A 20,534-nucleotide genomic window follows, 5' to 3' on the forward strand; every position below is an offset into this window, starting at 1 on the left:
CTGGTATTATACAGGGTAACTAGAATCATCCAGCCAGGTTCCGGTGAAACATGCCAGGTTTATCTGCTCTTCCGCTATCCATCTATGGAGAACTGCATGCTTGAGTCTTCACAGATTTGGAAGGAAGGTTGAAGAAAGGGAGACAGGAATTCCTCCATCCACAAGGCTTGGAGATGAAACAAAAGGTGAGCCTCATTACGTCTTCCTTTTCTGCACCCCCGCTTTCCACCTGTACCACTTGTATAGGGCATCACCCCCACACAAGCTGAAGTCTACATCCCATTTCACCCGTGAGGAAGGCCCAACCCAACCGCTACTGGGTCACTCACGCCATCCAGTTCCCCTCCAGAACACACCAGGACAGAGAGCCAGTGTGGGTGCAGTGGTCAAGAGTGTCGGACTAATACCTGGGAGACCTGGGTTCGCATCCCACTCCTGCCATGGAAGCTTGCCGGTTGACCGTGGGCCAGTGACACTCTCTCAGCCTAACCTACTTCACAGGGTCATAAATGAATTACACAGATAAATAAGACAGTTGGTACTGGAGGGAGACACCGAAGGGGCCTTCTAACACTGCCTGGCAGGGCTTCACCAATGGTGACCTATTGAAGCCAGCATGGTGTAGTGGTTAAGAGCGGTGGTTTGGAGTAGTGGACTTTGATCTGGAGAACCGGGATTGATTCTCCACTCCTCCACATGAGCAGTGGACACTAATCTGGTGAACTGGGTTGAGTTTCCCCACTCCTCCACATGAATCCAGCTAGTCCCAGCTCTCTTAGCACTCTCTCAGCCCCACCTACCTCACAAGGTGTCTGTTGTGGGGAGAAGAAGGGAAGGAGATTGTAAGCCGGTTTGATTTTTCCTTAAGTACTAGAGAAAGTGCATATAAGAACCAACGTCTTCTCAGCTCCAAGAGATTGACACTAGCCAATCTTGGGCGGGCTGATGGTTTCTGTCTGGGGGTGGGGCCTGTTCCCTCCTCCCCCCATCTATGATGGCAATAAGCCACCAAGCAATAGAAACAAGACCCCCCCAAGTTAAAATGATAATGTAGCAGATGATGTGAAAGACCTCTGGGCCTGGGATTCAACAGAGAGCTGCCATTCAGGACTGAAACCAGGTATTTGTTATACAGGCTTCTGTGGAGTCAAATAATTCAGTTTTTTTTGTTTGTTACCCATGTATGGGTGAAAACTGGGGGGGGGACACAACCCTCCCCCTGCAGATTACTCTGCTGCCTCAAGCACATCCTTACAAAACTAGGGTTGCTGAGTCTGGGTTGGTCAAATTCCTGGCGATTTGGGGGATGCAGACTGTGCAGGGCGGCCTTTGGGGACAGGATGGGACCTCAGTAGGGTACGATGCCATAGAGTCCCCCTCCCAAAGCGGACATTTCCTCCGGGAGAACTGCGGAAAGCGGGTGCAATTCTGGGGGACCGCCAGGCCCCGCCTGGAGGTTGGCAACCCTGCCAAACAACTTGAAAATGTATATTTTCAGCTGTAAGAGAGGCACCGCAACGGCGCTGCGGGATATAACTGATCGCAACATGAAGAAGGAATAAAAGCACAAAACTTTTTTTAAGACCTCTGGTTTTGAAAACTGGTTAGCAATTGGGCGTGGGGGGGGGACAAGTAGTTAGCCTTGCCCAGGGCGCAAAAACGACTGGCACCGGCCCTGCCTACACACCCCCACACACAAACCCCACTGCATTGATACCCATGCACCCACCCACCCATCGCCGCGACCTTGGCGGGGCGGCGGGCCAGGCGGCTCGCGGCTGCGTGGCCCGGCGGGAGGGCGGGGGGGGGCGGGGTGGGAGGGGGCGGGGCCGGTGGGCGGGGCCGGGTTGAGGCCGGCCCTTGTAAGCTGGGGCGAGAGTCAGCTGAGCGGAGGCGGCAGCGCTGCCTGGCGGGGGCGGCCGGGGCCGAGAAGTTCCTTTGCACCGGGGGTTGGTGCAAAAACATTTATTTGGGATATATATTTTTTTTTGGGGGGGGGATCTGCAGATTTGGGGGGCTGGCCTTTACAGGCTACTTTTCCAGCTTTAATTTTTGGCGTGGCCCCCAGTTGCACGCGGGGAGGGTCTCTCCCCCCCCCCCGCCCCTTGTCCCGGTTCTGCCGGCCCGCAACTTGCTGAGTCCCGCGCGAGTCGAGAAGCAGGAGGACGAAGAGGAGGAGGAGGAGGAAGAGGAGGAAGGCGGAGGGGGGCGTCCTCCCCTCCTCCCCTCTCCCGCGGCGGAAGGGCAGGGCCGGCCACGAGGGCGACGCGCTGGAGCTTGCAGGTGAGGAAGGCGGGGGAGGGTGGGGGTGTGTGCGTGCGTGCGCGCGCGCTGGATCGGGGCCTCCCTCCCTCCCTCCCTCCCCGCGCTGCTCGGGCCAGCACGTTGCAAAGATCCGCCCCCCCTCCCCCCCCCAGGCGGGCGGCGGCAGGCGGAAAGGCGGAGAAGTTTTGCGGGACTTGTGGGTGCGCGCAGAGCCCCGGAGGAGGTCCGGAAAGCGCTTGAGCTCGCTCCCCGGGGAGTCGGCCGGGGGCTGGGCTTTCCCCCCCCCTTCGCTTTTGCAAAGCGGGGGGGGGGGGGCGCCCGGCTGCCCTTTCCCCATTGCATCATCGGCCCAGGGTGGAGCCGCGCTTCCTGCCTCTCTCCCTCCCCCCCTCTCTCCCTCCCCGCCAAGGAGCTGCGGCCGAGGGGCTTGCCCGCCTCTGCCAATCAATCGTGGGGTGGGGGGGGGGGGCCGGCCCCGACGACGACGACGCGCTTTTCTCCCCCCCCCCTCGCCTTGCCTTGCCTTGCCTTGCGGGAGCCGCGCAGTCTGGGGCGAGGAGGCGAGAAGGGCGGCGGGGGATCGAACCTGCCGGCCCTGCGGGAGAGACGCGCTGGGAAGGGTGCCGAGAACGGTGCCGGCGGGCAGAGGTGGCCGCAGTCCGCTTTCTGCCCCTTGCTTTTGCAAGGTCCGGGGAACTGGGTTGGTTTCCCGGCTCCTGCGCACGGAGCCAGCTGGGTCACCTTGGGCTCGTCGCAGCTCTCTCGGCCCCACCTCCCTCCCAGGGCGTCTGCGGTGGGGAAGGTGGTTGTAAGCCGGTTTGATTCTTGAAGCTGCCTTATACTGAATCAGACCCTTGGTTCATCAAAGTCAGTATTGTCTACTCAAGACTGGCAGCGGCTCTCCAGGGTCTCCGGCAGAGGTCTTTCACATCACCTACTTGCCTACTCCCTTGAACTGGAGATGCCGGGGATTGAACCGGGGACCTTCTGCATGCCAAGCAGAGGCTCTACCACTGAGCCACAGCCCCTCCCCTCTTCCTTAAGTGGTAGAGAAAGTTGGCATATAAAAACCAACTCTTCTTCTTCTCCTTCTTCTTATTTAATATCGTTGGCCTCATTTAATACTGAATAATCTAATGACAGCCCTGACCTGGACGGCCCAGGCTAGCCTGATCTCATCAGATCTCAGAAGCTAAGCGGGGTCGGCCCTGGTTAGGATTTGGATGGGAGACCACCAAGGAAGTCCAGGGTAGCTACACAGAGGCAGGCAATGCCAAATCACCTGTCAACATCTGTTTTATTTAGAGGAGACTATGGGCGGGGGGAGCCCTCACCTGGATGGCCCAGGCTAGCCTGATCTCATCAGATCTCAGAAGCTGAGCAGGGTCAGCCCTGGTTAGTATTGGGATGGGAGACCACCAAGGAAGACCAGGGTTGCTGTGCAGAGGAAGGCACTGGCAAACCACCTCTGTGAGTCTCTTGCCATGAAAACCCCATAAGGGGTCGCCATAAGTCGGCTGCGACTTTACACACACAATCTAATGACAAAAGCAATAACCTTCTGGGAAGTTCTCCCAGCACAAGCCAACCTAAGCGAGAGGTACTTGAAACCACCTCTTCTTTTTCTTCTTCTACTTGGCTGTAAATCCCATTGCGTTCAGTGGGAACAAACTCCCCAGTAAGTGTGCTTAGGCTTGCCACCTTAGTCTTCGGATGTCCAGACGACTTGGTTTATTCGAAAGGGTTTTCAAACTTTGGGTCAGGACTCCAAATGTATCATGATGCTCAGGCGGGTGGCTTTTGATGTCATGAGGAGGGAGGGGTGGTGGCTCAGTGGTAAGGCAGGCACAAGGCCCAGGTTCGATCCCAGGCATCTTCAGTTAAAAGGATCAGGTGATGTGAAAGACCTCCATCAGAGACCCTGGGCAGCTGCTGCCATTCCAAGAAGACAATACAGACCTAAATGACCAGTGGTCTGATTCAGTATAAAGCAGCTTCATGTGTACATTTGTGGGGCAGGATAGCAAATTTGGCGTTGCCTTTGCACGTCATGTGTGACTGAGGAGCAAATACAGCCTGTTTTTGTTTTGCAATATATATTTTGTGGTGCGGCTACGTCTTTATAAATACCAAAAACACAATACTTGTTCTGTGCCAGCTGATGCGGGATTCTCATGGTTTAAGTTGGGGAGGGCAACATAGGGTGGCATTTACTTGGCAAACGGCTCCCCAAAGTTTAATTGCGGGACTCGCTTCAGAAAGTTTGCAAACTGCTGGTGGTGCCAGAGCAGGGTGGAGAGAGGTCAGCGGCAGAGGACTGTATTCCCTTCTTATTCTGAGAACCTCTTTCTGGGGCAGAGGTAAAAAAGGGCATTGCAGAGCTGTTTGGCGGACCTGCATCGAGCAAGCCTCTCTGGCTTCCGTTCTTCAGACTGTTTCGGATGCTTCTGCTGAAAACTGTTACCTGTTCTTGTGGAGAGGCAGGAATTATTTACAGAAGGATATCGCCTTTTGTAGGCGTCTGCCTCTTCTCTCCACGTCTCCTTTGTGGGCAATATTAACTGGGGATGGCAGATAGACCTGAAGTCTAACTTCTGTGAATTTTTGCTCCATGTTGAACGGTAACTTCTTGGGTCAAGCGGATTATTTGGTTCCCTTTCTCTTAGTATTGGCAGTGTAGCTGATGGTACGGTAATTGTTTACCTTTACATCTTTTCCTGTTGGATTGATAATTTTCAGAGCGTATATGTCTTTCTTGCAAAGTAGGAGCAGTTGATTGTCTTGAAAGCTAGACCATGCCCTTTTCTTCCGGAGTTGTCATTTTCATCTTGGACCTCTGGGTGTTTACTTAGAAATAAGCCTTGCATTGTTCAGCATAATAAATGGCATAAAAATTAACTTTGTTCAATAGGTCTTACGTACATGTTCAGCGGATTGTTGCTTGCAGTCTCTCTGCATTGATTCTGATTTGGGGGGGGAAGCATACGATTAATTTCCTTCCTTCCTCGGTAACACAAATGCAACTTCAGCTGGATCTGGGCCACGTTTTTCTTCCTGCTGTTGAACCACAGGCCCATCTAGAGGTTGGTGTGAAGTTTTATTTTATGGCACCACACTGTTTCAGTGGCTGGCTGCACCATCACTTATTTTAAACATGTTAGACTCTTTTGTTGGGGAAATACACAGTGTTAAAAAAAATACAGAGTCCACAGCTATAGCTGCCCTGAGTGTCAAGATTTGGGCAACGTTTTCTGCCTGGACTTCTGGGGTACAGGTAGGTAGGTAAAATTTATTGTGTAAGGCCAAAGGTCCTAACACTTTAACAAAAACAACTTTGTCCATGGAGTAATAAATATAACATAAAAGAAAACATAGCAAGATTGAAAACAGTTTTTAAATTGTCAGGACCAGCATTGTCATGGTCTAGCATAACATAGATTGCATCAGGGCGAGAATTTAGCATGAATCTTCTTGGCTGCCAATGCGTACACAGAGCCAGTGTGGAGTAGTGGTTAAGAGTGGTGGACCCTAATCTGGACAACCAGGTTTGATTCCCCACTCCTACACATGAATCCTGCTGGGTGACCTTGGGCTAGTCACAGTTCTCGCAGAACTCTCTCATCCCCACCTACCTCACAAGGTGTCTGTTGTGGGGAGAAGAAGGGAAGGAGATTGTAAGCCGCTTTGAGACTCCTTGAAGGGATATAAAAACTATTCTTCAGTGACAGTCTTCTGGGGTGTATTCTCAGTTGTGCGCTAAACTCACAAGCTGTGCTTGCTGTGTCTTTGTGTGAATGGAGAGTGCACCTGTGAGCAGCAGTTCTCAGTGCTGTGGGTCAGGACCTAGGTTGGGTGGTGATTCTCTCCCGGTGGGTCACAAGGCTAGATGGGGTCATGAAATATTCCCTTGTTGCCCAACAATACTAAAAAATGAAAAAGAGGGAGGGGCTGTGGCTCAGTGGGAGAGTCTCGGCTTTGCATGCACAGGGTCCCAGTTTCAATCCCTGGCAACTCCAGTTGGAAAGGCCCAGGCAGTAGGTGATGTGAAAGACCTCCCCCTGAGACCCTGGAGAGCTGCTGCCAGTCTGAGTAGACAATATTGACCTTGATGGACCAATGGTCTGCTTTAGTATAAGGCAGCTTCACAACTTCATGTGCGAAACACAAAATACCAGCTTGGTCAGTGTTAACTGATGTGAGATTCTTGCAGTTTCTTTATGGGGAAAGGTAAAGCAGTGTAGAGTCACTTTACTTTTGGGGACCTGCTTACAAAGCAAGTGCAGAAGAAGAAGAGTTGGTTTTTCTATGCCGACTTTCTCTACCTTTTAAGGAAAATCAATCCAACTTACAATCACCTTCCCTTCCCCACAATAGACACCCTGTGAGGCAGGTGGGGCTGAGAGAGTTCAGAGAGAACTGTGACTAGCCCAAGGTCACCCAACTGGTTTCACGTGTAGGGGTGGGGAATCAAGCCTGGTTCTCCAGATTAGGGTCCACCGCTCTTAACCACTACACCATGCTGCCGGATTTCAGTATGTCCTCGAGTACGTTTTTCTGCATTATAGGAGGCGATTGGTAGGGTAGTTTGCCAGTCCTAATTTTCTCCTAGAGCAACCCCTGAAACTTCCAGGGAGATCTGGCGCTTTCCCAGTTACAGAGTTGTGTCTCTGTTCTTTACTTGGTCAGTGACCTTCTGTATAGTTGTGAAATTGAAAGAGCAGAGTTATATTAGAGTAGCTCTAAAATATTTGGAACATTGTTGTATTAGAAAATGATGGAGGGGGCAGGGTTTGAAGCTTCGATTTAACTGTTTTTGGGTCTCTTTATTTCCCCTCCCTCCATTTTTCTAAGGTGACCAAGTCAGATTTTTCAACTGTAAATATAGCATTAAAGGTTCCCTGTGTTCATGGACTAGTTGCATTTTATAGCACTTGAAAAGGTACCAAGGAGGACAGCGAGGCTAATCCTGGGATTAGAAGGAGGGAGTTAGTAGGACTGACTCTTTAAAAAAAAAAAAAAAAAGAAGTGGAAATTTTCTTGCAAAGGGAAAAAAAAGAGAACAGCATGGTTGAAAAGAAGAACTTAAATGATTTCTTATGATGAACCTTTTGGAAGGGGAAGGAAGCTTGCATTACAGTGCATGGTGCAATTTTTCTGTAGGCTTCTGCAGTGATGTTTAGGTTTCGTAAGGGTTCTAATGGCATATTTGTAATCTAGCGGGGGCGGCCTCTTAAAATCCATCGTAGTCTTAAAACTCCGTTGTTGCAGCTTTTATAGGGAGAAATTTTCAAGTAGAACTTGAGTGTGGCCTGATCAAGTGGCTCAAGAAGAGAAAGGGGGGGTAGGGGGGGTCTGCTAATGCTCCATTAATAACCATCCTTAGCGTTTGTATAGCACTCTAATGTTCAAAGTGCTCTGGCTGCATTATCTCTGCACTTCGCAGTTCAGAATCCTCCAGTGCTGTAGATGAGAAGCTGAAGGAAATGTAGCCCGGCCGGGCCCTGCCAGGTGAGCTCACTGAGGTCAGCTCTGAACTGGCGTCTGCTTGGGCACACCTCCCATCCTGGGCCATGCATTGATGCCAGTGCCTAACATCTGATAGTGTAGATCTGAGCTAGCTTTCTAGACCTCAGTGTTTCCAGGAACTCATATTGAATCCGATTTTATGTATTATTTCATCGCTTGAATGGAGTTGTAGCTACGCTTTACTGATGTGCATGGGCAACATGAAAACAAATTTTGTTATTTTGCGAAATGGTGTTGGGGGACTGTTCACGTGGGCAAAAAATTAGCTTGATTGTTTTTCCTGGAAAGGTTCAGAGGGGCATTATTATTTTTCTTTATTTTATTTTCCAGAGGGGGAGCTTGTCTGTTGGCATCCATATGAAGCCAGGTGGTGTAGTAATTGGGAGTGAGGTGTCAGCACCTTGAGGCCCACGTTGATGTCTTGCTTTTACGAGGACGAGGTCTTGAAGACTGGAAGAGGGTGATAACATTATAGTGGTGGTTGGCAGGCCTTTGTATTTGAACTTGTTCTGAAAAGCCAGTGTGGTGTAGTGGTTAAGAGCGCAGACTCTAATCTGGAGAACCGGGTTGGTTTCCCCACTCCACGTGAAGCCAGCTGGGTGACCTTGGGCTAGTCACAATTCTCTCAGGCCCACCTAGCTCACAAGGTGTCTGTTGTGGGGAGAGGGAAGGAGATTGTAAGCCGGTTTGATTCTCCTTAAAAGGTAGAGAAAGTTGGCATATAAAAACCAACTCTTCTTTTCCTCTCCTCTCCAGCAGAGGCCCAAAGCCTTGAGGTACTTTTGAGCCTGGTTGCTTTGGTTTGGTTTTCATTATCTCTGAATGAGATATGGCCACCAGAATTCATACCTCTTGTATACCTAAATGATGGTAGAAAGTACTGTCTAGTCGCAGCCAAATTATGGCAACCCTGTAGGGTTTTCTAGGCAAGAGATGAACAGCGGTGGTTCTCCTCTGCATAGAGACCCTAGACTTCTTCAGTGGTCTCCATCCTGGTACTAACCAGGGCCAATCCAGCATCTCTTCCAAGATCTGATGAGTTCAGGCTAGCCTGGGCCATCCAGGTCAGAGTATACCATACCAGTGCAGTCTTTTTGGTGAGATTGTCTCTGACTATAACAAGATGGCACATATTGTCTTGGCAGAGTGTCTGGCTACTATGATGAGCATATCTGAAATGAATCTGAATGATACTCACGTCCTTATAAAGCTGTAAGTGGTTGGTTTACATAGATCTTGGAGGGAATACCTTTTTCTTGGGGTGTTTGCAAAATGCTGCCAGTGAAGGGAGTATGAGTGACTCATGCTTAATATGTAGTGGCCAAATTTGGGGGGTTCTGCATCCCCCCCACACAGTAAGACATATGAGCTGCATGTTTATGGCATTTCCCTGCAAAAAGGATGTGAGAACCTGTATTTTTGAACCATGTGCAAGAAGCACATGTTTGTTCTTTGGCCAAAGATGTGGGGCATGTTTTCCAATGCTCCTTTTCCTGGGATATCCACATCACTCCCTGTTTGCCTGTGTATAATGTGGGAAGCTCCTCTGTCTTGTCTCTCGATTACACTTCACTTTGCTGTTCTTCATCCATCCAATTAATTATTTCTGAACACTTGTTTAGAATATCCACCCACTTGTACAACTCTGTTCCCAAGAAGTATAGTTGGACATAGTGAACACTTTGCTACAAATCAATAGAATCCGGTTGCAATGCTTGTGTCTAACTGTGTTGGGCTGGGTGGGGGGCACAGGATGGAACCCAGTTTGCAAAGATGCCGTGGAGCAGAGGTTCCCAAATTTTTTGAGTCATGGAGCACTTTTCAGGAGAGAAATTAGTCATGGAGCACTAATTTTCACCTAGCACCTATATACTAAACTGAATGACAGTAGTATTTTTCTTTCCAGTCTTCTCATGGAGCACTAGGAGATGTTTCGTGGAGCACAGTTTGGGAACCTCTGCCGTAGAGCTTTGCCAGCAACATCTTGAAACCAGTCTGCCAAATAGGATCTGAGCAATTGGAGTTTAGTAATTCCAAGCAACTTGGTCTGCTTTCTGGGGCCTTGCCAACAGAAACTTATTCAAGCAAATGTGGCCAGATTAAATTTGGATAATGTTCTGAGAGTGAACTGTTAAACTAGTGGCATCCAAGTCATAATGGACAGGAGCGATTTTTAACTTTAAAGTTGCAGTGAGCCTTTATTTTCTGAACTAATATAATTGGGGAGTATGACTTCCATGACTTGGAGTATCTCAGCTGGATGGCACTGTAGAGACACATTGATGGTGGGGACAGTACAAGCAGGTTGCTGCTGCACAGCAGAGATAAGATGTCCCCTCATTCGTGTGTGTGTGTTAAGTGCCATCAAGTCGCTTCCGACTCATGGCGACCCTATGAATGAAAGTCCTCCAAAATGTCCTATCTTTGACAGCCTTGCTCAGACCTTGCAAATTGAAGGCTGTGGCTTCCTTTATTGAGTCAATCCATCTCTTGTTGCCCCTCATTCGTGTCCAGTGATATTTGCTTTGAATTGTCCCGTACATGTTCTAGCTTTTCTATAGACCTTCTTCATTGCCTTAAGGATGTCAAAAAGCAAAGAAGTATGTCAAAAAGCAAAGTAGTAAAAAATGCTTCCGTGGGGTGGAAGAGGGCATTTAGGAGCAATTGTATCAATGGCTTGGGCTATTTCTGTATTCTAAAGATCGACCGAGTCTTCAACGGGGGCCACCTTATTGTCCTGCTACTGGGAATCCCTCTGGACTCATAAGTAGGATGCCGTTTTGTTTAGTTTATTATTGTTACAGTCATAGACCAGCACATGTATAAAATACAGTCTTAAACTGACGCTTATATAAAATGCAATCAATAATTCACGCTAAAAAAATTACATAAACTACCATAAAAGTAAACATTATGTGCATCCGTAACCAAACAGGTACCTAGTTAAATATAAGAGACCTATACAGCAAACCTGAGTCTGCTGTAGATAAATTATGTAAACCTTCACTTCAGCACATGATTTTACTTTATAGAAAAGGTTATTAACCGTCCTTCTTTCTTACTAAATCGTTTCTTTTCTTAATGGCCAAATGACAAAATTTTGCCACAGCATACGACACATGAGCCTCCTTATCTTCCAGCAGGTATCTAATCTGAGCTAGCTCTGTAGACCTCGGGTAATAACTTGTTTGCTCAAGACGAGCTAACAGAGGAGAGATGATACTAGTTCTTATATCAGTATAAAATTTACACTGCAAAATTATGCGTGATATTGTTTCGACCACATTGGCTGAACATGGGCAACGGTGTTGCTCCAAAGGTAAATGTCGAAACCTTCCTTCTAACACAGCAGATGGCATAGCATCAAAATGTGCTCTTGAGAAAGCCCATCTATATTTAGTGTAGGTGATGGTCGACAGATATGGGGCTGCAGCGGATCTAACACGAGGTTTCAATACACTGTAAGATTTTGGCAATAGTGGAAAAATCGGATTGACTTTCGATATCCACAAGGCGTTAATGGACCAATGATTTTGCCTAACTCAAGCCTGACTCCAGGAAATGTTCAGGGTCTAATCCAATCGTGTGTAGTTTAGTGATTATTCTGGATGACTATCTTGGGTATGGAACCGCTGCTAATAGGGGAGGGAGTCATCAATTGTGATTTAAATGAACTCTCAGCCAATAATTGATGGAGATTTGCCAAATCTTTGTTTCGACCTTAAACAAACCAGCCTCCTGTCTTAGTATATACACTTAGGTACTTTAAATAGTGCTCTGAGGAAGCCTGATTGGACCCTTTCCAGAGCCACATAGTTGGTAGCGAATCCTAATTGGAACCTGTAACTAAGCTGAGCTAAGGATTTGGCTGAGTAAAGTTTTAGAGCTGATGGAATATGCCCTGCCCCTTTGATCCTAAAGAATTTGAGGATAGGGATGCCGTGTTGTGTTTTCCCTTGGCATGGTAGCTAGCCCAGGTCTCAAGTACTGTTGGTCATTTGTCCAGGCTTAAAGCTTATCTGAGAGGGTCTTCAGATGCCATCAAGGTTTCTGAATCACCCAAGAGACAAATTTGTTCACAACCTGTGCTCTCTCTCTCTCTCTCTTCCTGGCAAGGTTCACCATGTGTCATAAGTAGCTGGTGAATCAGTCTGTGTATATAAACAGAGGCTGGGTGACTGCACATTTGAGATCATCTGGCTTCTTGCCCGACCAATCTGCGTATGTTGTGAGGCTCCTTAAACTACATGGGAGCCAGTTTTCTGTGAGCACTTCCCATGCAGCTAGGGTAAAGTTTAAATGACCGAGTAGTATAGACTGATCATGTGGTTCCCAATTGTTCAGAAGCTATTCTGGGATATCTGATTCCCATGTGGTCAGGGTACTGTTGAAAGTACAAATAGAAATGTTCTCTCACTTTGTTGAAAACAGTAGATCTCGGGTTCTTTGGCTGCCCCAAATCCTTAAAACTTGAACTCTACACCTCTATAGAATGAGAGAGGGTGGCTGGGAAGAAGAATCTGCTTCTTGCTGGCTAGTTTTTATTTAAAAAAAATTAACACACACACCAAGAACTGTTGTTGATTGTATGGGAGAGAACCTTGCCTACAATAGATTTCTTGAATTTCTTTAGCTGTTTCTTTTTTTCTCTTGGCATTTGATCTTTGTATCATTTTGGCTTTTCTTTAGAACACTTCAGTCTTCTAAAATTAATTTATTATAAAGATTACTTGGTAGGGTGTGTTTGGATTTATTTGTAGTAATTACAAATCTCAGGAACCCTTTTATAAGAATTCTGGAAAATAATTTTTAGTGAAACCAGACATGAACATTCCTAAATAATAAAAAAAATTGGCCAAAGTTTGATTTTTTTTTAAATTTAAGCTCTGCTTGCGAGAAGCTGTCGGGGACTTTGTTGAAAGTTAGCTGATCCATTACAGTAAACATTAGTTGCTTGCTTAATACATTCATGCAGTATAGTTGGAAGAGAGTGAGCCATGGCATCTTGCAACTTCTATAGTTTAAACAGGGGGGCAGGAAAACAGCTCTTAGAACAGGCATGTTGGCAGACTAGACATTCATGGTTGGAAGTCAGATGTGCTGACTGCATAGTTTGCAAGAGGAGGCCCTTAGTCAGTGGTAGACTGCACTCTTCATGAACCCATGGAGCTGCCTTCTACTGAATCGGACTCTTCGTCTATCAAGGTTAGCATTATCTCCTTGGCTGGCAATGGCTCTCCAGGGTCTCAGCTGGAAGTCTTTCTCATCGCCTACTGCCTGATCCTTTCAGCTGCAGATGCTGGGACCTGAACCTTGGACCTTCGGCATGTAAAGCAGATGCTCGGCCGCCGAGCCACATCCCCTCTGGGTTCAATCCTGGGTCTCCAGCTCAAGGAATCTGGGTTGCAGGGCTGGGAAAGCCCTGAGACCTTGAAGCCCTAAGACCTGCTGCCAGAGTAGATAGTACCAGGCTAGAGAAATGGCTACTGTGCATCATTATAAGGGAACTTCATTATATTCATGTGGTTTCATTGTTTAAGTCCTGTCGGTTATTCTCCCCCCCATCTGTGTTTGTGCTGGTTGGACTTGTTGAAATATGACACCTGGATTTGCTTAAATTGAGAGCCATCATTAGATCAAAGGCTGATCAAAGTGTATCTGTTTAAAATTACCTTATGTGGCATGGGAGGGCTGACTTTATTACTGGAAGCCTTGTGGTTTATGAATGGTGTTCCATGAGAAACTGGCCAGTGGTCCTTTGTGCTATGGCCTCTCTTGCCTACTGTGATGTATGTATGAGGACTACAGGAATGCACAGAAACCATCTCTCCTGGCTCTTCAGCTCCCAGGTCTGAACTCTGGTCCATAACTACTTTTTGTTATACAGTGACCAATTAAAACTGCCTCTGTGGAATTTTCTCTCTACTGCTCCATGTTGCCGTACACACTAGGTGGTCCATCTGCACCTCAATGCTGTGAGTGGTGATTGGAGATTCTTTGTATGATGCAGATGAACAACTTGTTGACCTTCTCCTAGAGCCAAATCTTGGCAGGTACTAGCTTGGGCCTTCAACTTGGTTTTCCTTGCTCTCTGCTCCATGTTTAGGCTGGAAAGAGAACCCAAGGAAAGGTTCTAGCTGAAGAATCACCTGGCTTGCTGATGCAAGCTAACGGTGACCTTGAAGTCCTTATCTGTTGCTTATCTGAATAATGTTTTATGGAATTGTTAAATTGTTTTTATTTATACTGTCATTTTATTGTATTTTGTGTATGTTATTTGATATTATGTTTTTACCATCTTGAGCCTGGCTTTGGCCGGGGATTGGAGGTGGGGCAAAAATCCAAATAAATAACCAAGACTTTGAGCTGTTTTATTTAACTACAAAGTCAAGGAACACTGAATTTTCCCACTGCTTTCATGTTCATACTTAGTATGTGGATTTATTGATGCAGACAGAATCTGGTTGTGGAAAGTGCTTTCAAGTCTCAAGCGACTTAGGTGACCCCATAGAGGTTTCAAGGCCAGAGGTGGTTCACCATTATCCGCCTCTGCGTAGCAGCCCTGGACTTTCTTGGTGGTCTCCCATCTGAGAATTAGCCAGGGCAGACCCTGCTTAGCTTCTGGGATCTGAGGAGATTGGGCTAGGCAGACAATGTCTACTGAATGGGAATTCTGGGTAGTCATATAGGAAATGGTTATGCTCCTGATAGTAAAGGGTTGTGCTTGCAATTCTCTCTTGTTGCTTTACTGTTCCATTTGGCTTAATATCCATAATAAAAGCAAACAAACAGCTGCATGGTACGAGGATAAGGTTCAGCGTTCTTGAGTGTGGCTAAGTGAGAATGAGAGACTATGTTTGGTAATGCTTATATATGTCAACAAGAGATTAGTATGCCAAAACAACGGTGGGAGGAGCCAATATGGTTTTGGGAATCCCTGTTTGGTCACAGCAAGGAGCTACGAGGGAAGTTCATAGGAAGATGATAGCTTGCACCCTGCTTAGCCAAGCTGAGGCCGAAGGAAGGCTTCCCATTCATCTTGAGCTGAGCGGCAGGATGCAGGCAAACAATTCAAAAGAGTGGAATTCACTGCCAAAGGATGTCGTGCTGGCCACAGGAATGGATGACTTTAAAAGGGGATTAGATAGATTCATGGAGGAGAGGTCTATCAGTGGCTCCTAGCCAGGGTGACTAAATTGAACCTCCACGTTCAAAGGCAGTAAACCTCTGAATCCCAGTGCCACGAGGCAACACCAGGGGAAGGCCTTGGCCTCGGTGCCTTGTAGTTGGACTTGCAGAGGAATTGGTTGGCCACTGTGAGACAGGATGTTGGACTAGATCGCTGGTTCCCAACCAGGGGTCCATGGACCCCCAGGGGTCTGCGAGAACTAAATTAAGGTCCGCGAAACAAACTTATAAACCCATAATAAACTAATATTTTCAATTAAAAGTTCTCTATTATAAAAATATATATTCAAATATTATTCTAAGTTTAATGTTTAACTAACAGTTATGATTAAAGTTTATTTTCAAATTCTCTGAATTTTTATTTTGAACCTTGGGGTCCCTGCACCAAACAAAAAAGTCCTAATGGTCCCTGGTCAAAAAAAGGTTGGGAACCACTGGACTAGATGGACCGCTGGTCTGATCCAGCAGGGCTCTTCTTAGGTTGTGATCTTATGTTCTTAAAAGTTGCTATTTTCTTTTCCTTTAGAGCAGGGGTCCTCAAACTTTTTAAACAGGGGACCAGTTCACTGTCCCTCAAACACTGTTGGGGGCCGGACTATAGTTTGAAAAAAATATGAACAAATTCCCCGAGGCGCCAAGCCCGGACCTTCCCCCTTTGCTCTCCGGCTGGGGCTCGGCCTTCCCTCGGCAGACGCGGCCTCGCCCCTGCCCCGGCCCCCCTTGCCCTCTCCGCACGCACAGAGGTGAGTTAATGGGGAATAAAGAGGCTGGTGTCTGCGGCAAGTGCCTGCGCCTTACAAATGTGGTGGTTTGGAGTGGGGACTCTGATTTAGAGAACCGCATTTGATTCCCCACTCCTCCACGTGAGAAGCGGAGGCTAATCTGGTGAACCTGGTTGGTTTCCCCACCCCTACACACGAAGCCAGCTGGCTGACCTTGGGCAAGTTACAGCTCTGTTAGAGCTCTCTCAGCCCCACCTGCCTCACAGGGCGTCTGTTGTGGGAGGGTATGGGAACGGGATTGCAAGGAAATTTGAGTCTCCCTTTAGTGGTAGAGAAAGTTGGAATGTAAAAACCAAGGCCATTTATGCACGGGAGGTTTTGCCTTGGGTTTGCAGCTCTCCAGGTGCACATTTTCCCCATCCGAATTCTCCAAACTCTGCCCGGGGGTGGGGGGAGCTTACTTTTGAGTTCTGAGAATTCGGGTGGGGAAAATGTGCATCTGGAGAGTGGCAAATCCAAGGCAAAACCTCCCGTGCATAAATGGCCACAAGTCTTTTTCTTCTTCTCCCTGGAGATATGCCCAGCCCCCCCAAGGGCCCCTCCAATTACCTCCAGGCCACAAGGATACCCCCGGGAGGAGAGAGAGCCCCGAGCCGTGAGAACGCTGCCCGACTGCGGCCAAAACAGGAACGCCAGGGCCACGTTGGGCTGCATCATGGAGGGCCCGAAGGACCAGGCTCAGCTGCATGGAGCTCAAGGAGGCAAGGTCCAGCCAGGCCACAAAGCTAGGCAATGGGAGAAGTCTCCCGGTGGGGCGTGCTGCGGAAGAGAAGGGGGCGACCGGGCCCAGGAAAGGGGGTTTTGGGCCTGGAAGGGAGAGGGCGAAGGGGGCGACTGGGCGGCACGCGAGGCGGCAAGACGCCTCGTGCGCCCAGGAAAAGGGGTTTTGGGCTGGAGAGGGAGCAGGGAAGGGGGCGACTGGGGCAGGAGGGAGGCTTCCGGCTGGGCGCACGCGGCCAGGAAGCCCAGAAAAGCTCTGGGGAGGGGGGCAAGGGCCGGACAAAAGCCCTCCAGGGGCCGGATCTGGCCCGCGGGCCGTAGTTTGAGGACCCCTGCTTTAGAGTGAGCTTCCATGAGATCTTAAACAGACTTGAAACTTTCCCCTTATGCTATGGCCTTGGCAGTAGGGTTGCCAGCCTCCAGGTGGGGCCTGGAGATCTGCCGGAATTACAACTGATATCCAGACTAGAGAGATCTGTTCCCCTGGAGAAAATGGCTGCCCTGGAGGGAGGACTCCATGCCAGTAAGCCCCTCCTGAGGTCCCTCCCAAACCCCACCATCCTCAAATCTCTAAGAATTTCCCAAACCAAAGTTGGTCGCCCTACTTGGTAGCAAAGCTCTATATGCTTTTGTTTAACAAGGAGGGATGTGGTGATAGTCTTCTAAGGATATTTCTGAGCATGGGAGGTCTGAAAAATGGCTGGGCTTCTCTGCATGGTCCTGCCTAGGAAACTTTGGTAGGGGGAGCTGGGTAACCCCCCCCCCCCAAGCATGCTGTTCTTAGCTCCATGGAGGAGAAAGGCGAGAGAACTGGCACTAGTGTGTGTGCATTTAAATGCTTCTTTCCTTTCCATTCTACCTCTTATCCTGTTCCAGCTTGGTATCTAGGAAAAGTTCATTCTCCTACAGGGAAAAAAATCGCCAGGAATTTGGCAGAGAGCCTCTTCCCTCTCCTTGTTTTCCAAGTGTATTGCCAACTGGCTTCCCTACTCGGGTTGAAGTTGAGTTGCACCCATTCCAGTAAAACTGGGATGTCTGGAAATACCCCAGATGCGTCCTGTATCATTGTGAAATGTGTGAGTGGGCTTCCCTCTGTGTCCATGGTGGTCAAAGTGGAGAGTAGTTATCTTTTATCAGATTCTGTTTTTTAAAAAAAAGTTCAGGCAGCTTATATTTAAAAGTTATTTAATTTATAACATTTTTATACTGCCTTTGCACCCCATCTGGGCCCACAAGGCGGTGAACATAAAAACATTAAAACATCTAAGCAATTTAAAAATATATATAATTGTAAAATTCAATTAAAAACACATAAACATACAACACTAGAAAGAGGGCCAATAATCATTACGGGGGTGGGGGGTATGCCGGACGAAACAAAAGTCTTCGCCTGCTGGCAAAAGGCACTGATAGAGGGAGACCACTGTCATGAGGAAGAAGGCCCATTCTGGGTTTGCCTCCTGTTTAGCCTCAGAAGAAGAAGAGTTGGTTTTTATATGCCGACTTTCTCTACCACTTAAGGAAGGATCAAACTGGTTTACAATCACCTTCCCTTCCCCTCCCCACAACAGACACCCTGTGAGGTAGGTGGGGCTGAGAGAATGTGATTAGCCCAAGGTCACCCAGCGGGCTTCATGTGTAAGGGTGGGGAATCAAACCCGGTTCTCCAGATCAGACTCCACCGCTCTTAACCACTACACCACGCCGGCTCTCAGATGGTGGGGGCAGCTGAAGCAGGGCCCACGGTTTCCACGGTCTCCCTGGGATCTGTTAGCACGAGTCTAGGAGCCTGCAGTGAGCCTCCCCCCAACCAGAGGAATCTCATTCCCCCATGCTCTCTCTACTGCCCTTTCTCGCCTTTCCCTGGGAAAGTGATGCCTCTTGGGTTCCTCTGAAGCCCAGTGCGGTGAAGGAAAGCCTGGATTGACCCTTGCCTTTGTGGGGAAATGAATACGGGCACCAGGAAACACATTAGCTGGTGCTATGGCGCTGCCCACAAGCGAAAAACCATCTTTTCCAGCGTTCAGTTCTCCCACAATCACATGCAATGATACACACCTGCACAGTGTTTGAGGAAATACAGTATCTCCCCTCCTTCCCTCACCAACCTAAGGTGCTACCTTAGGGGGCTCTCTGTAAGGATGTGAGGGCGATCTGGCTGCGACATCTGTCACCCCATGGGTTGCCAGGGTTGATTTGGCTGATCTGGCTGGCTAGGCGGGTGTCCCCTATTTCCCTCACCACTCCATGTGTGTTCCTCCTGAAGGTGCATGCTTGGTGGAAGAAGACGACCAGATAGGAGGAGGGTACCGTTGTTCAGTCAAGGGTATATGATAACTGCCCACAAGCAGAGCGTTGGGGGTCACTGGACAGAATGTACAGAATAAAATCAGATCCGCATGACTGTAGTTTGGGGCAGGCCAGTTGAGAGGGGCAAGGGGCTTAGACGTCAGCCCACCATTTGGTGGAAGAGTTGGGCTGAAGAGGCCATTTGACAAAGGTTAGTGTTGCAACCAGCCGTGACCTGGTTGGCCCCGGCTAGCCCGATCTCGTCGGGTCTCGGAAGCCAGGCAGGGTCAGCTCTGGTTAGTACTTGGATGGGAGACTGCCGAGGAAGTCCAGGGTTGCTGTGCAGAAGCAGACAATAGCAAACCACCTCTGTTCGCCTCTTGGCCTTGACAACCCTACAGGGTTGCCATAAGTCGGCTGCACAACGTTGGAAACAGTTGGTAATGATTTAGATTCCAGGTCAATCGAGTAGCTCTGGCTGCTCCCCTGGCCTGCAAATGTAATTAAGACGGCGCTTTCTAAATTCACCCATGTTGCTGGCAGGTGGCAAAACCTTTTTCACGTTGAGGAAGGCTTCCAGGCAAAGTTCTGCACAGCCACACTTGTTAAACAGAGCAAACTCCGGGCTCTCTTTCACGGAGCCGCTTCCTTGCATCCATAACAATCAGTGCAACCTCATATCAGCACAATCGGAGCGGCCTGCCAAGAACCTCTGCCCTTTTAAACTAACAGGCCTCTCCTCCTCCCCGCCCCCCCAAGAATGCTATATTTTTCAGAGCGCCGTGAGTTCTTGCAAATGAGATGGCCCGCTCGCTGTGGTTTTGGAAAAAAGCGTCTTGAGGTTTGAAATGGGCATTCTCTTCCCTTTCCCCTGCGTTCAGCCTAGCACTATCAACGTGCATGCTTCTGTAACACCTGATTTCTGGCTTGGTTTTTCACAGCAGAGGGTGTTTATTTTAAGTTATACGTAATAAGAGTTTTGGTCCCGATAACACAGCGTGGACATCCATGCTGAATGCGAGAACTCTTTTCCTGGAATGGGCAAGGAACATATGCCGGCTTTTCTGTACAGGCTGTAGTTGAGATACTTAAGTACCCTGCTAAAAATAACTCATCTATTTTAGACCAGGGTCCAGTTAGGAGAGAATAATTTGCAACTTCCCCAGCCTGTAATCTGAAAGAGCAGACTGTTATTAAGCGCAATACAAATAAACATTTTCTCCCTAATTATATCTTTGTCTATTTAGCAGCCAGTTCTGCCTTAGCTCACCTCTTTTTTTTTATAAGGGATTTCAGATATTGGGCGTTTCTTCAAGTCTTTGTCTGAATTTGCAAAATTCCTAGAAGGCAAAGGGTGGAAGGAGCCTCAAAAAGTCAAACAAAGGTCTTTGGGGCTTGTGCAACGAGGTAAATAAATAGTGTTGCAATTTCTTCCTAGCCAGTAATGCAGGTCTCTAGGCTGTACAAGGAAATTCTGTGGGCTGGAGACAAAAAGTGATATTCTGTTCTGGCCAGAGGGAGGAAAACATTTGTTATTAGAGTGTTTTTTAAAAAAAAATTGTTTGCAGAAATTACACTTATCACAGTGTCGCTGTGTCACATGCATAAGCAGCAGACTTGTCAGCAAATAATAATTCTTGGTGTTTGTTTAGCACTTTGTGTGTTCAGAGCATTTGAGCGATATGTAAAATGGCGTTGAATGACCTGGTAGTTCAGTAGGAAGATTCTTGTTTTTGTGGACATGGTTGAGGTAAAGTCGACTCT

General features: G+C 48.1%; 1 protein-coding gene across 1 annotated transcript in view; it reads left to right on the forward strand.

Moving 5' to 3' along the window:
- The first annotated feature begins 2,253 nt into the window (after positions 1–2,253).
- Positions 2,254–20,534, forward strand: part of GRB10 (growth factor receptor bound protein 10) — a 203,816-nt gene continuing 185,535 nt past the window's right edge. The window contains exon 1 of the mRNA XM_056857419.1: positions 2,254–2,283. The gene's annotated coding sequence lies outside the window, so the exon portion shown is untranslated. The remainder of the gene's footprint in view (positions 2,284–20,534) is intronic.

This window comes from Euleptes europaea, chromosome 11 (genome assembly GCF_029931775.1).
Source record: "Euleptes europaea isolate rEulEur1 chromosome 11, rEulEur1.hap1, whole genome shotgun sequence".
In the NCBI taxonomy this organism is placed as follows: domain Eukaryota; kingdom Metazoa; phylum Chordata; class Lepidosauria; order Squamata; family Sphaerodactylidae; genus Euleptes; species Euleptes europaea.